This window comes from Protopterus annectens, chromosome 14.part0 (genome assembly GCF_019279795.1).
Source record: "Protopterus annectens isolate FY-2018-M chromosome 14.part0, PAN1.0, whole genome shotgun sequence".
NCBI classification, from domain to species: domain Eukaryota; kingdom Metazoa; phylum Chordata; order Ceratodontiformes; family Protopteridae; genus Protopterus; species Protopterus annectens.
Genome location: NC_056748.1, coordinates 43419696 through 43434489, shown reverse-complemented (window position 1 = coordinate 43434489; position 14794 = coordinate 43419696).

Below are 14794 nucleotides of genomic sequence, written 5' to 3'. Positions count from 1 at the left end.
CTCTGTGAGACCTTTTTGAAGGATGTTTGTGTCAGCTGGAGAGTTGATTATGGCCCAGTTTGCAGTCGCTGCGAACTTGGTGAGCCATAGTCCTCCCACGCTTGCCTGTACCTCGAAAAGTATATACCGAACAAGAGTGGTCCCAGGACAGAACCCTGTGGGATGCCACTTGTGACCGGTTTTGAGTCTGACATGGCTCCAGCAACTCTCACTCTGTGGGTTCTGTCTTTGAGCCAGTTTGCGACCCATCTTGTGACATAGGGTTTATATTTAAGCTGGATAGCTTATCTATGATGCCCGAGTGGGGTATTGTGTCAAATGCCTTTGCAAGGTCCAGATAGGCTGTGTGGACTACTTTTCCTTCATCTATGGCTTTGGTGACTGTTTCAAAGAAGTCAACCAGGTTCAAAAGGCAGGATCTGCCCTTGACAAAGCCGAACTGGGTAGGATCTAGTGTCTGTAGGTCCCCAATGTCTTTGTTTATGAGCTCCATGATGATCCTCTCCATAGCCTTGCAGACTAAGCTAGTCAGGCTTATGGGGCGATAGTTTCCAGGGTCCGTAGATGCTCCACCTTTGTGGAGTGGGACCACTGTTGCTGTACGCCATTCTGTGGGCACATATCCTGTAGTGAGGCTGAGATTGTATAGCTGTTTTATTTGAGGGATTAGTTCCTCTTGTAGTTCATGTAGGACGCAGCCTGGGACGCCATCTGGTCCCATGGAAGCAGTGTTTTTTGCTTTGGAGAGGGCAGCTTTCACCTGAGCATCTGAGATGTTTGGGAGGCAGCCCTCTGCCGGGATAGATATTTGCTCTTTTGGGGGGGGGGGGGAGAAGTTCGCACTGAACCTGTCTGCCAGGATATTGGCGATGTCTGTGGGTTCAGTGTATTTTTTGTCATTTAGAATCAACTCAGAACAAGTCTGGGAGTTGCATCCCAAGTTTCTAACATAGCTGAAAAAAGCCTTATGATTGTCTTTGGTGTCCTGTGCAATTTTTCTCTCGAAGCTGGCCTTGGAGGATTTTATGAGGGATTGTAATTTTTGCTAGTACTGATCAGAGATGCCTTCCCTATTAGGGATTTTGCTCTATCATGTAGTAGCTTCCTCCTTCTGTTGTACAGTTTATTTATGGCAGGGGTCCACCAGACTGGACGCCTGCCTTTGGATGATTGGGTCTTGGTTTTGTTTGGGATAGCATGATCCATGCATTCCTGGAGATGTTTGTAGAATGCATTTATATAGGATTCTGCAGTTTGGGCTGTAGTTTCCTCTGGCCCTGTGGCCTTGAAGGATTCCACTTCGGTTTTGAGAAGTGAGAAGTGCGCTTTTGAGAAGTTTTTCACTGTGGTTTTCTGGGCTGGGGGTGGAGTCGGGATGTGGACACCCAGTGAAATTAATTTGTGGTCTGATCTTACCAATGAGGGATATACTTCTGGTGTGGAGCATAGAGTCCCCATGTTGGTAATGATCAGGTCTAGTATGTTGTCCCCTCTTGTGGGAGTGGTGACTAGCTGTTCCATAGCATTTGAGTTTATAATTTCCAGGAATCTCTGGGCCAAGGTGCTGGGGCTTGAGTAGTGCTTCCAGTCAATGTTTGGGTAGTTGAAGTCGCCCAATATAATGGTGTTCTGAGAGATCTTCATGTTCTCCAATGTTTTCAGGAAAGCCGAATGGGATTCCTGACTTTGAGAGGGTGGTCTGTAGGATGCTATAAACTGAAAAGCAGTCTTGCCCACTGTTAGTTGCACATGAATGGTCTCCGATTCTTCGTGCAATGCCACTAACCTGGAGGTGTGGATATCCTTGATAAATATGGAAACTCCCCCTCCTTTTGTGGTTCGGTCCGGGTTTTGGGGCGAAAAGCATGATATGAGGTATAGCCTGGTAGTGCTGGGGTGCTCTCTGGAGCCTTGAACCAGGTTTCTGTCACTGCACAGATATCGATGTTCTCCATACTGAGGAGAGCTTCGAAGCGTGCATCTTGAGGTTAAGACTTCTGGCGTTAGCAGCATTACCCTTAGTTTCTTGTTCCTTGTGCTCTCTATGGGGTGGGTTTGACTTTTGAGCCTTGCCTAAAAAGGCACTATGGGGTGGCAAGAGCCTTTGCCAATATCCGAAAGCCCAGTGGTGACAGGTGCAAGCCGTCCCTAGAAGCAACGTGGCTTGTCGAGCATGTCATCCCAGGCTGACAGACACTGGATCCCCTTTGAATGACACCAAAATTTTAGCCAATTGTTAAAATTGATCATTTTGTCTTTGTACTGTGGCATCATTCTAGGTGAGGGTAAGATGCTGCTCAAGGTCAGGGTCATACCAGCCTGGGCTACATGATCAGAGAGCTCCTCTATGTCCCTTTTCATGTAGTCCAGGGAGGTCTCAGGTCATTCACACCAGCATGTACAATGACTGAGTCATATTTGTATTTGCTTTGGAGTGACCTGAGTGCTTGCTATGTGGCGGATCCTAGCGCCCGACAGGCAGCTCACTGTGACCTTCTCTTTATTCAGCCTGGTGAGTGGGACGTCAGTGTGTCTGACAATAGAGTCACCTATAACAAGAGTATCAGGTGTGTTATTCAGCCTTAAGGGCTGTGGCTGCTTGGCACACTGACTTTGTGGGTTATGTGTTGTGTGTGTTTTGTTTTGAGGTAGCGTTTGCTTGGATGTCTGCTTTGGAGGTCTCTGTTGCTTAGGTAGATTTTTATTTAGAGCCTCGAGTATGTTTTTGTGTATTTATATGTTTGGTTCGCTGATGTGGTGGGACTATGTGATACTGGAATTGTGTTGTGTGAGGTTACCTTCTCCTCCTGACTGGTTACATCAGTTTTGAGATGAGAGAGCTGAGCCTCCAGTTTGGCTAAATAGTTGCATTTCTCACATATATTTGAACCTGTTTGGAAGAGAGGGTTGTCCGTGTACATGAGACAGTTGTAACATTGCCTCAAAATTCCCAGATTCACCAGCTGGACTGGAGAGGAAACCATTGACTGACCTTTGGACATGCTAGAGTAATAGGGAAACCGAATTTAAGACGGACCAATAGAGGACAGGGTAATCGTAGAGATTATAAGAGTAAGTAGTGCTTATGGTTTAATAGTGCTAACTTGTAGGATTACTTAATTGGACCAGTGAAGGGCCTTAGAATGAGAATATGGTGTTTAAACTGAGAGATAGAGCAGTTCTAAGGGAAAAAGTGAAGAGCAGACTTTGTGGAGCCAGGAATAGTTTAAACCCAATTAGGCGGCGCTGCCCACTGTTGCGCTATGCACAAAAACGCGCAAAACCACGCAAAAGAGGGTTTTAAGAGAGGAAGATGAAGGAGTTTTGGAATTGACCCAGAATGGCCAATAAAACTACAGTTTCAAGTCAGTAACCACTCCCACGGGGGCAGAAAGGCTGCTCAATGTTTTCACTGCCACTGATCAACAGAGACTTTCCTTTAGCCCAAGCAAAAAATGGCCTCACAGAAACTTACAAACAGTTCAAGAACAGCAAGCCTGTAAATGAACTTTTTTAAATCTCAGAAAAGTGGGAAAAAAGGCAAGATTTTTTTTGTTTTTGTTTTTCAGAGACAGCAGAGGTTAACAAGTATCAGCAAGTTATAACAGTGCAGTAAATGACCCCACACAAGAGTGCTAGGCCAAAGACAGATAAAATGCAAGTTTTGAGAAAAAACGATTTTAAAAATAAGTGCAAACAGGAAATTCAGTAAACAGCTCTAGGTTGTGCTCTAAATACAGTTACTAATGCAGAAATCAAATTTAACAAGCCAGAAAATGCTCAAAATAGGTGGCTATGCAGAAAAACTTAGCAAATAAACAGAGGAAAAATACTTAAAGTCTCAAAAGTGGCTCCCTTCTTCTCTCAGCGTTTCTCCTCTTGGTGGGTGCTTCCCCAACAGCCAACAAGCCTGAAAAGACGCCAAAACCACGAGGCAACCAGGTTTTAAGAGAGGAAGATGAAGGAGTTTTGGAATTGACCCAGAATGGCCAATAAAACTACAGTTTCAAGTCAGTAACCACTCCCACGGGGGCAGAAAGGCTGCTCAATGTTTTTCACTGCCACTGATCAACAGAGAGACTTTCCTTTAGCCCAAGCAAAAATGGCCTCACAGAAACTTACAAACAGTTCAAGAACAGCAAGACTGTAAATGAACTTTTTAAATCTCAGAAAAGTGGGAAAAAGCAAGATTTTTTTAGTTTTTGTTTTTCAGAGATAGCAGAGGTTAACAAGTATCAGCAAGTTATAACAGTGCAGTAAATGACCCCACACAAGAGTGCTAGGCCAAAGACAGATAAAATGCAAGTTTTGAGAAAAAAACGATTTTAAAAATAAGTGCAAACAGGAAATTCAGTAAACAGCTCTAGGTTGTGCTCTAAATACAGTTACTAATGCAGAAATCAAATTTAACAAGCCAGAAAATGCTCAAAATAGGCGGCTATGCAGAAAAACTTAGCAAATAAACAGAGGAAAAATACTTAAAGTCTCAAAAGTGGCTCCCTTCTTCTCTCAGCGTTTTCTCCTCTTGGTGGGTGCTTCCCCAACAGCCAACAAGCCTGAAAAGACGCCAAAACCACGAGGCAACCAGGTTTTAAGAGAGGAAGATGAAGGAGTTTTGGAATTGACCCAGAATGGCCAATAAAACTACTACTTAAAAAACTTGAGAACAAATGAATGTTCCATTTGTGTGAAAATGTTTTATTCTTGCTTGCCTGGCTTCACATCTGCTTCTTTAGCTGTTTTGAAGAAAATCTAGGTCAAAGTTCATCACTGATGACTGTGAAAACAGGAAGGAACTTTCTTTTTCTTTCTTTTTTCAAGTATATATGTGAGAAATCTACTCAAAATAACATCTGTCTTTTTTAATATTTATTTAGAAATGAAGCATTGGTAAAACAAAAGCTTTAGCAATGTTTAATACTGACCTGTTGCTGACATATAATTTGCTTGCATTTTGCTGAATGTTAATAGCTTATGTTGTAGTGTTATTAACTCCAACTGTACATATTAATGGAAATAATGAGTAAAAAGGTCACACAAACAAACCAATCAGTACAAATTACAAGAAAAATCTAGCCAAGCTAAAGTTTCCTCTGTGTGATTTCTTAAACCTCTTGTATTAGAAGGATATGGGATATATGCAAATAACTCCTTAATTACATCAGGTGTTTCAACTATATGGCAGTTCTAAATGCCCAGTATTTTTTTTTCTTTTTAAGTCTGTTATGGACAAATCAGGCCAATAAAGTCAAACCCTTATCCATCAGTAAGAAATTAAATGAATTTGTGATATGAGTGAAGAGGAAAAGAACACTACCCACCTACTATATGATCATATGAATGCTATAATTGAAGGTAAACTGGCCTACAAAGAAAGGTTTTCCAAGTTATATAACTTAATTACAAATAATAATAATTTATATGCACAATTCTGGATCTAGTGGCTTGAGTGACTCACTACATGGTGGAGTAAAACCTTGTTACTTAAATCAATTAGTGAAACTTCTTCAAGTTTATACTGGAAAGTTTTTATGTGAAAATATATACATAGAATGTTTGTTGCTCCCTGTAAAATCTCTTAAGTTTAGTAAAATGATTCTTCAGTTTGTTGGAGATGTAGTAAAAGCTGATTGAAAACACATGTTTATGGACTGTGAAAAATTAAATGTATATTGGTAAAAGATAAGTATGTTTTTTAAGAGGTTATGGTCTGGTAATTCTTTAACTAGATCAACAACACTAAGGAATGTTCCACTTTCTGTCTCTGTAAAATCCATGCAACAAAATATTTTGGAGTCTTTTGGCAGTTGCTAGAAAACTTATTACAAAAAAAAATTGGAAATTGAACTAAGTTCCTACATTCAAAGACTTTTTAAATTTAACAGCAATACTATATAAAACTGAAAAAGAGGTGATCAGAATAAGATCTATAAATCATACTAAGATGTTTAGTGGTTGGGAATGCTTGAAATATTGTCACTGAAATACCAAGACTCTTAGGTTCATAGGTTGGTACTAGGCTATCAGCCCTAGGGCCTATACAAGCCTAGCCATAACAATTCCCTGGCTATTTCTTCCCACATTATTTACTTTCCTGGACCCCTGTCTAGCAGGGCGATTGACGTGATCCCTGGGGTGAATTTCCTTTCTCCCATCCAATCATCAAGGTTCCTCTTGAAGAGGTCCAAAGAGGCACTCTGCTTGACATGTATGGGCAATCTATTCCAGAGTCTGGGGAGTCTCTGGGTCAGGAGCCTATCCCTCCATCATGTTTTGTTTATTGTGATGACAAGGTTTAGATCCCTGGAGCGTGTAGTTCTGAGGGATTGGGATTTCTTTAAGTGTAGCATGTCCAACAGCTCTGGGTTTGACATGGCCTTGTATGTTAAGCAGAGATCGCCTCTGAGTAGACGATATGCGACAGAGTATAGCTGAAGTTTTTTAAGGCGGTCAGCGTAGGGCATCTGCTTTAGGCCTGTGATTCTTTTAGTGAGGTATTTCTGAGGCCTTTCCAGTTGTTACAGATGTCTTGAGAGGTACATACCAAATGGGGCATTGTATTCTATAATGGGTCTAATGAGGGATGAGTACAGTGGGACAATGACCTCCTTTTTCTGGATGAAAAGCCCTTCATGATGAGGTGTGCCACATAGAAGGATTTCCTGACTGTTGTGGCGATGTGGTTATCGAAGGTGAGACCACTGTCCACCTGTGTCCCTAAGTCTCTTATCACACTTTCTGTGTTTAGTGTACTGCCACCTATATGGTAATTCATGGATATATGTTTTTTCCCAAAGGGGATAACAATACATTTCTTGGCATTGAGCTTGAGCCCATGGCTCTGGCACCAAGCATCTGTTTCTGTAAGGCCCTTTTGTAGAGTATCCACATAATTTGGGATTCAATAATGGCTCCCAGTTTGCAGTCATCTGCAAACTTTGTTAGCCAGAGTCCCTTAGTGTTGACCTGTACTTCAGAGAAGTAGATGCCAAACAAGAGCGGCCCCAGGACTGAACCCTGAGGTACTCCACTTGTCACTTGTCTGGAGCTGGATTTAGAGTCAGCTACTTTTACAGTGTGGGTTCTATCAGTAAGCCATTTAGCAACCCATTGGGTGACATAGGGATTAATGCCCAACTTAGTAAGTTTATCTATGATTCCAGAGTGGGGGGTGGTGTCAAAGGCCTTGGCAAGGTCTAGATAGGCTGTGTGGACCACCTTACCCTTGTCCATGGCTCTGGAGACTGATTCAAAGAAGTCAATCAGGTTCAGGAGACACAAACCCAAACTGGGTGGGGTCCAGTGTTTGAAGGTTGCCAATGTCTTTGTTTATAAGTTCCATGATAATACGCTCCATGGCCTTGCAGATAAGGCTTGTCAGACTGATGGGACGGTAGTTTCCAGGATCCAAGGTGGATCCCCCCTTGTGGATTGGGATAACTGTAGCTCTGCGCCACTCAATGGGCACGAAACCTGAGGTGAGGCTATGATTAAACATGACACTTAGGTGAGGTGCCAGTTTATATTGTAGTTCATGTAGTACACAGCCCGGGATGTCATCTGGTCCCATGGATGCTGTATTCTTGGCTTTAGAGAGTGCGTTTTGTACCTGTGTGGCCGTTATTACTGAAATTTGGCAATCTTCCAGTATTGAGATGGGCCATTTAGAGGGTGAGAGGGGGGTGAAGTTGGCACTGAATCGATCTGCCAGGATATTGGCAATATCCTTCAGATCAGTATATTTAATGCCATTCTGTTTTAGCTCAGAGCAGATCTGAGCATTGCCATTTAGATTCTTGACATAGTTATAGAATGCTTTGTGGTTGTCTTTGGAATCTTTGGCAATTTTATTTTCGTAACTAGCTTTGGGGGATTTTATGAGGCATCTCAGTTTCTTACTGAGGCTAGTAAGGGAGTTTTTTGCATCCTGGGATTTTCCTTTTTTCTGCAAAAGTTTCTTCCTTTTGTTGTAAAGTTTGTTTATGGCAGGGGACCACCAGATTGGCTTCCTTTTTTTGAATGAGAGCATTTTGGTTCTATTTGGGATGGCATGATTCATGCATGAGTGGATGTGCTCATACAGTGCCTTAGTGTAGGATTCAGCAGTAGAACTTTCAGTTCCCGTCTGCATGGGTGTCATGAAGTTTGTCACTTCTGACTTGAGTAGCATGAAGTTGGCTTTGGAGAAGTTTTTTATGGTGGTTTCTTTACTGGGGGGTGGGATGTGGATGTTAAGGGTGATTAGCTTATGGTCAGACCTGACTAACGAGGGGTTGACCATAGGTATGGAGCATTGATTTCCCATGTTGGTAATGACCAGGTCTAGGATATTGGAGCCCTGGTGGGACTATGGATTAGTTGATCCAGGGCGTTGGAATTTATGAATTCCAAGAACCGCGCAAAGGTGTTGGGACATGAGTAGTTTTCCCAGTTAATTGCAGGGTAGTTAAAATCACCCAGTATTAGGGTGTTTGGTTCTATCTTAATATTTTCCAGTATGTTTAGAAAGGTGTAGTGAGAATCTTGGGGTATGGTGGGGGATCTGTAGCAAGCTACAATTTGGATTGCAGTCTTACCTAGTGTTAGTTGCACTTGGAGAATTTCAGACACATTGTGTTGGCCAACTAGCCTGGTGGTGTGAATATCCTTGGTGAATATTGACACTCCTCCACCTTTAGTGTTTCGGTCCTGGTTTGGTGTTCGAAAAGTGTGGTAAGAGTTGTAGCCTGGTATTGCAGGGGTGCTCTCTGGAGCCTTGAACCAGGTCTCAGTTACTGCACAGATATCGATGTTCTCCATTTTTAGGAGTGCCTCGAGAGAGTGCATTTTGAGGTTTAGACTTCTAGCATTGAGTAGCATGACCTTCAGATTTTGCATGCTTGTACCTGTTACGGTGGTGGTTTTGTCCTTTGAAGTTTGCCTAAAAAAGGCACTATAGGGGTGGCAAGAGCCTTAGCCAGTAACCTGAATCCCAGGGGCGACAGGTGCAGACCATCTCTGGCAAAGCATCGTGATCTGTCAATCATGTCATCCCAGGCAGACAGATACTGGATCCCCTTTGAATGACACCATAAGCTTAGCCAATTGTTGAAGTCAATCATTTTATCCTTATATTGTGGTATCATTCTGGGCGAAGGCAGGATGCTACTCAGGGCTAGGGTCATACCTGCCTGGGCCACATGATCCGAGAGCTCTTCCATGTCTCTTTTCATGTAGTCCAGGGAGGTACGTCTCAAGTCATTCACTCCAACATGGACAATGACAGAGTCATATTTGTACTTGTTGTGGAGTGACTTGAGTGCATGCGTTATGTGGCGGATCCTGGCACCCGACAGGCAGCTGACTGTAATTTTCTCCTTATTCAACCTGGTGAGAGGGACATCAGTGTGCCGGACTATAGAGTCACCTATGACTAAAGTGTTAGGTACATTGTCTTGCCTTAGGGGCTGTTGCTGGGTGGCACACTGGTGTTGTGAACTATGTGACACATTGGTTGTGATTGGTGTTTGTTTGCGTTTCAGCTTCAGAAGTCTTTGTTGCTTGGGCAGGTTACAGTTAAGGGCCTCTGCATATGTGGATTTAGTGTTGCTATATGTGGGTGTTGGTGGTGTGGGTTTAGAAGGGCTATGTGTTGCTTGAGGTGTAGTGTGGGTGTTAACCTTCTCCTCTTGACTGTTTAGCACAATCTTGGGTGGAGAAAGCTTTGCTTCCATTTTGGCTATGTAAGTGCATCTCTCACAGGTTGTAGTGTTGGGTGGTAGGAGGAGAGGGTTGTCTGTGTACATGAGGCAATTGCTGCATTGCCCCAGTATGCCCAGATTCACCAGGTGGACAGGAGAAATCACCGGAAGCTGACCATTGGACATGCCTGGTTTGGGGCTTTTTTTTCTTTGTAAAGTATAGGAGCTGTTTCCTTAGCAAGGTACTTTGCAATTATAGGCTGTTTAGTGCCTACTATTAATTTCTCCTTGTTAACAAGGAGAGTTCAGTGTTTGTATGAGTTTAAGGCTTCCTAGTGCTTTCCAGCAGGTATTAGAGAAAGTGCTAGTCACAGGGATGCTTAAAGGTAAGATTGAAAAGAATGCACTCTACAGTGTGCACTAGAGAAGTTAGATGTGAAAGTAGGTAACTTGAGATTTACCTGTTTAAAAAGTTAAGGTTTAGTGGAGAGTTACTATTTTTAAAACAGCAAGATGGATTGAAAGGGGTGGTCACTTTTGTATTTTGGTACTAAGAAATACTGTAGGATGGCCAATAAATTTAAATAATTAAAGGGGTGGGATTTCAAAAATGATGATTTTGTGATTACTCACATAAGCCAGTGAAAGTAGAGAGAAATGAGATATATGGTCAGATTAACATAAGAGGCGGGCAACTAGAAAGACAGTGGTATTTAACAAGACAACTTAAATGAGTGGGAGGGCGGGAAAAAATTCTGCCTGACTCAAAACAGAGAGAGCTGTGGTCTCTTTTGAAGTTTTAATATGCTGTTAAAACAGAATGCAAGCAAAACACAAGGTAAAGAAAACAAACTACAGTATTCAAAATATAGAAAGGCAATACAGTAATACAAAAAATAAAAGCAAACTAACCTTTCCTTCACAGCAAAGTGTAGCAGAGTCTTATAACAATATGTGGGGTCAAAATGCCCTTTGACCTTTGCTACAGATCCACCACCATGCCCCAGGATTCCCACTCCTCTTTTCTTGATGTACTGGAAAATATTAGGGTTCAACCAAACACCCTAATAATGGGCGATTTCAACTACCCCACCATTAACTGGGAAAACTACTCATGTACCAACTCCTTCACTCAACGCTTTCTGGAATTCATAAACTCCAATGCCCTGGATCAACTTATCCACACCCCCACCAGGGGCATCAATATCCTAGATCTAGTCATTACCAACATGAGTGACTGGTGTTCCACACCTGAAGTGAACGCCTCATTGGTCCGATCCGACCATAAGCTAATTACCCTAGATATCCACATTCTGCCCCCACCCCCCCCCCCCCCCATTAAGGAAACCACGGTAAAAAATTTCTCCAAAGCCAACTTTATGGTTTTTAAGACAGAAGTGGTAAACTTCATGACATCCATGCAGATGGACAATACAGTTATGACCACTGAATCCTACGCAATTGCACTTTATAAGCACTTACACGAGTGCATGGATCGTGCTATCCAAAACAGAACCAAGACATTATCCTCCAAAAAAGGAAGCCAATCTGGTAGTCCCCTGCCATAAACAAACAGTACAACAGTAGGAAAAAACTGTTGCAAAAGAGAGTAAAATCCCATGAGTGGAGGAGCTCCCTGGTCAGCCTCAGTAAGAAGCTGCGATCTCTGATAAAATCCTCTAAATCTAGTTACGAAAACAAAATTGCCACTGATTCTAAAGACAACCACAAAGCATTCTATAGCTATGTCAAGGATCTCAGTGGCAACACTCAGATCTGCTCTGAGTTACAGCACAATGGCACTAAATATACAGAAATAAAAAAACAAACAAAAAAAACAAGAATGAAAAAAACACAGCCCAGCAGTTCAGGATCCGTAATTAGCAGCTACTTAATCCAACTTGTTCCAACCAAGGTGAAATTACTGGCAACGGCCGAAAGGTCTTTGAAACAAACAGTCTTTATTGAAACAAAATTTAAGTAGCTGCTAATTACGGGTCCTGAACTAAATATACAGACCCAGCTGATATTGCCGACATCCTGGCAGATAAGTTCAGTGCTAACTTTACCCCCGTCTCACCCCCTAAACAGCCCATCTCTATACTGGAAGAATGCAAAGTTCCTGTAATAAAGGCTGCACAGGTAAAAACCACACTCTCCAAAGCCAAGAACACAGCATCCATGGGACCAGACAACATCCCAGGCTGAGTTCTACATGAACTACAGAATGAACTGGCACCCCACCTATGTACCATGTTCAATCATAGCCTCACCTCAGGCTTTGTGCCTGCTGAATGGCACACAGCAACGGTTATCCCACTTTACAAGGGGGGAGCCACCACAGACTCCAGTAACTACCACCCCATTAGCCTGACAGGCTCGGTGTGCAAGGCCATGGAACGTATCATCATGGAACTTATAAACAAAGCCATTGGTAATCTCCAAACTCTGGACCCCACCCAGTTCTGGTTTGTAAAAGGCAGATCATGTCTCCTAAACATGATAGACTTCTTTGAAGCATTCACCAAAGCTGTAGATGAGGGTAAGATGGTTCACACAGCCTAGCTAGATCTTGCCAAGTCTTTCAACACCATCCCCCACTCTGGAATTATAGATAAACTCACTAAACTAGGTATAACTCTCTATGTAACAAGATGGGTTGCCAACTGGCTCACTGACAGAACCCACACTGTGAAAGTAGCAGACTCCAAATCCAACTTCAGACCAGTGACAAGTGGAGTACCACAGGGTTCAGTCCTGGGTCCTCTCCTGTTTGGTATCTACTTCTCTGAAGTACAGGCTAACACAGAAGTTTTTTGGTTAACGAAGTTCGCAGATGACTGCAAACTAGGAACCATAATCGAAACTCCTAATGATGTGGACATCCTACAAAAGGGCTTCACTGAGACAGATGGCTGGTGTCAAAGCCATGGCCTCAAGCTCAATGCCAAAAAGTGCATAGTCATCCCCTTTGGTAAAAACTCTGTACCCATGTACTACCACATAGGCGGTAGTAAACTTAACACCGAAAGTGTGATAAGAAACCTTGGGACACAAGTGGACAGTCGTCTCCCCTTTGATAATCACATCACCATAGTAGTCAGGAAATCCTTCTATGTGGCACACCTCATCACAAAAGGTTTCTCATCCAAAAAAAATAGGTCATTGTTCCCCTCTACTCATCACTCATTAGCCCATTATAGAGTACAACTCCCCTTTTGGTATGTACCTCACAAGGCATCTACAACAACTGGAAAGGCCACAGAAATACTTCACAAAGAGGATTACCAGCCTCAAACAGATGCCCTATGCAGACCGTCTCAAAAAACTCCAGCTTTACTCCATCGCATATCGCCTACTCAGAGGTGATGTCTGCCTAACATACAACGCTATGTCAAACCCAGAGCTGTTGGACATGCTCCACTTAAAGAAGTCCCGATCCATCTGAGCTACACGTTCTAGGGACCTAAACCTTGTCACCACAATAAACAGAACATGCCGGAGTGATAGATTCCTGTCCCAGAGACTTCCCATACTCTGGAATAAACTACCTATCTATATCAAACAAAGCTCCTCATTAGTACTCTTCAAGAAAAATCTTGATGATTGGATGGGAAATAGGAAATTCACCCCAGGGATCACTTCTGTGGCTCTGCTCGACAGTGGCACAGGAAAATGTTTTTCTTGGGTGGCAAAAGCCAGGGTACCTTTTTGGCTGGGCTTGTATAGGCCCTAGGGCAGATAGCTGAGTACCTACCTATGAACCTATGTAATGTTAAATTTCTTCTTTTCGGCGTATATATTGTAAATATGTTAAATTAATAAAAATGTTCTTAAAAAAGAATATTGACTAAAACTTGAAAATACTAGGCTTGGTAAAGCATTCCATGAACTTAGGTTAATCTGAAGCTATTGACAATTACAAATCCTTCTTTAGCTATGTTAGGAAGCTAAGAAATAATACCCAACATTGCTCTAAACATATTCATAATTGCACCACCTGCTTTGACCCAGTAAACATTGCAAACATACTAGCAAATATTCAGTGTGAATTTTACCCTAGAGGGGACTTTCAAAAGCCCACTTATCCCATATCTCTTAGACTCTCATCACCACTGAAAATCTTGTACTGAAGACCAAAAATACTTCCTCAGTGGGACCTGACAATATGCCTGACATTTTAATAAGAATACTAAGCAAGCCTGGCAGGGGCACCCCTCAAAGTATTTAACCTTAGTTTAGTCACTGTATTTGTTCTTGAGGTTTAGCACACAACTCTATTCATGTTACTGTACAAGGGTGGCTCCACCACTGACCCTGTGAATTATAGGCCCATCAGCCTGAACACATTATAACTGATTTGATAAACTATGATATTAAAAATCTCAGTAGTCTAAACCTGCACCAGTTTAGCTTTGTCAGGGGTAGATGCTGTATAATGAATATTGTTAACTTCTTTCAAAGGGTAACACAGGCTATTGACAGCAGTCACATTGTTCACATGGCATACCTTGACCTGGCCAAGGTGTTTGATACAATCGTTTATGCTAATATAATTAGTAAACTTTGCTGTGGTAGTGTTGTCACCTCATAGTAAGACGTTGTCCTGTTCGATTCTCAGCGAAAGCGTCTTCTGTGTGGAGACATGCGTGAATGGGTGTACCTTTGTTGAAGGTTGTGCGTCAGGGCTGGCAACTCAGTACGTAAAAATCTACTGCCAATCATTAGCGGACCGTAGTTCTGCTGTGGCGACCCCTAACCAGCAAAAGCCGAAAAATACAACAACAATGCATTACAAATAGATCCATATATGGTAAGATGGACAGGAAATTGGCTAAGAAACAGAGCCCATACTTGTTGCAAGTACCTCATCATTGAGTACGAAGGTGACCAGTAGTGTCCTACATGGCTCATTGCTGGGTTCTTTTTTGTTTGACATTTACTTTTCTGATCTCCAGACCATGATCTTTGAGTCATTATCAAGTCCTCGTCTGACACCCTAGCCTTTCAGTAAGAACTTATATTTGTAGCTATCTGGTGCACAAGAAATGGGCTCAGATTAAGTGTTAAAAGGTGCAAAACTTTCACATTTGCTCAACAAACCCTTGCCTCAG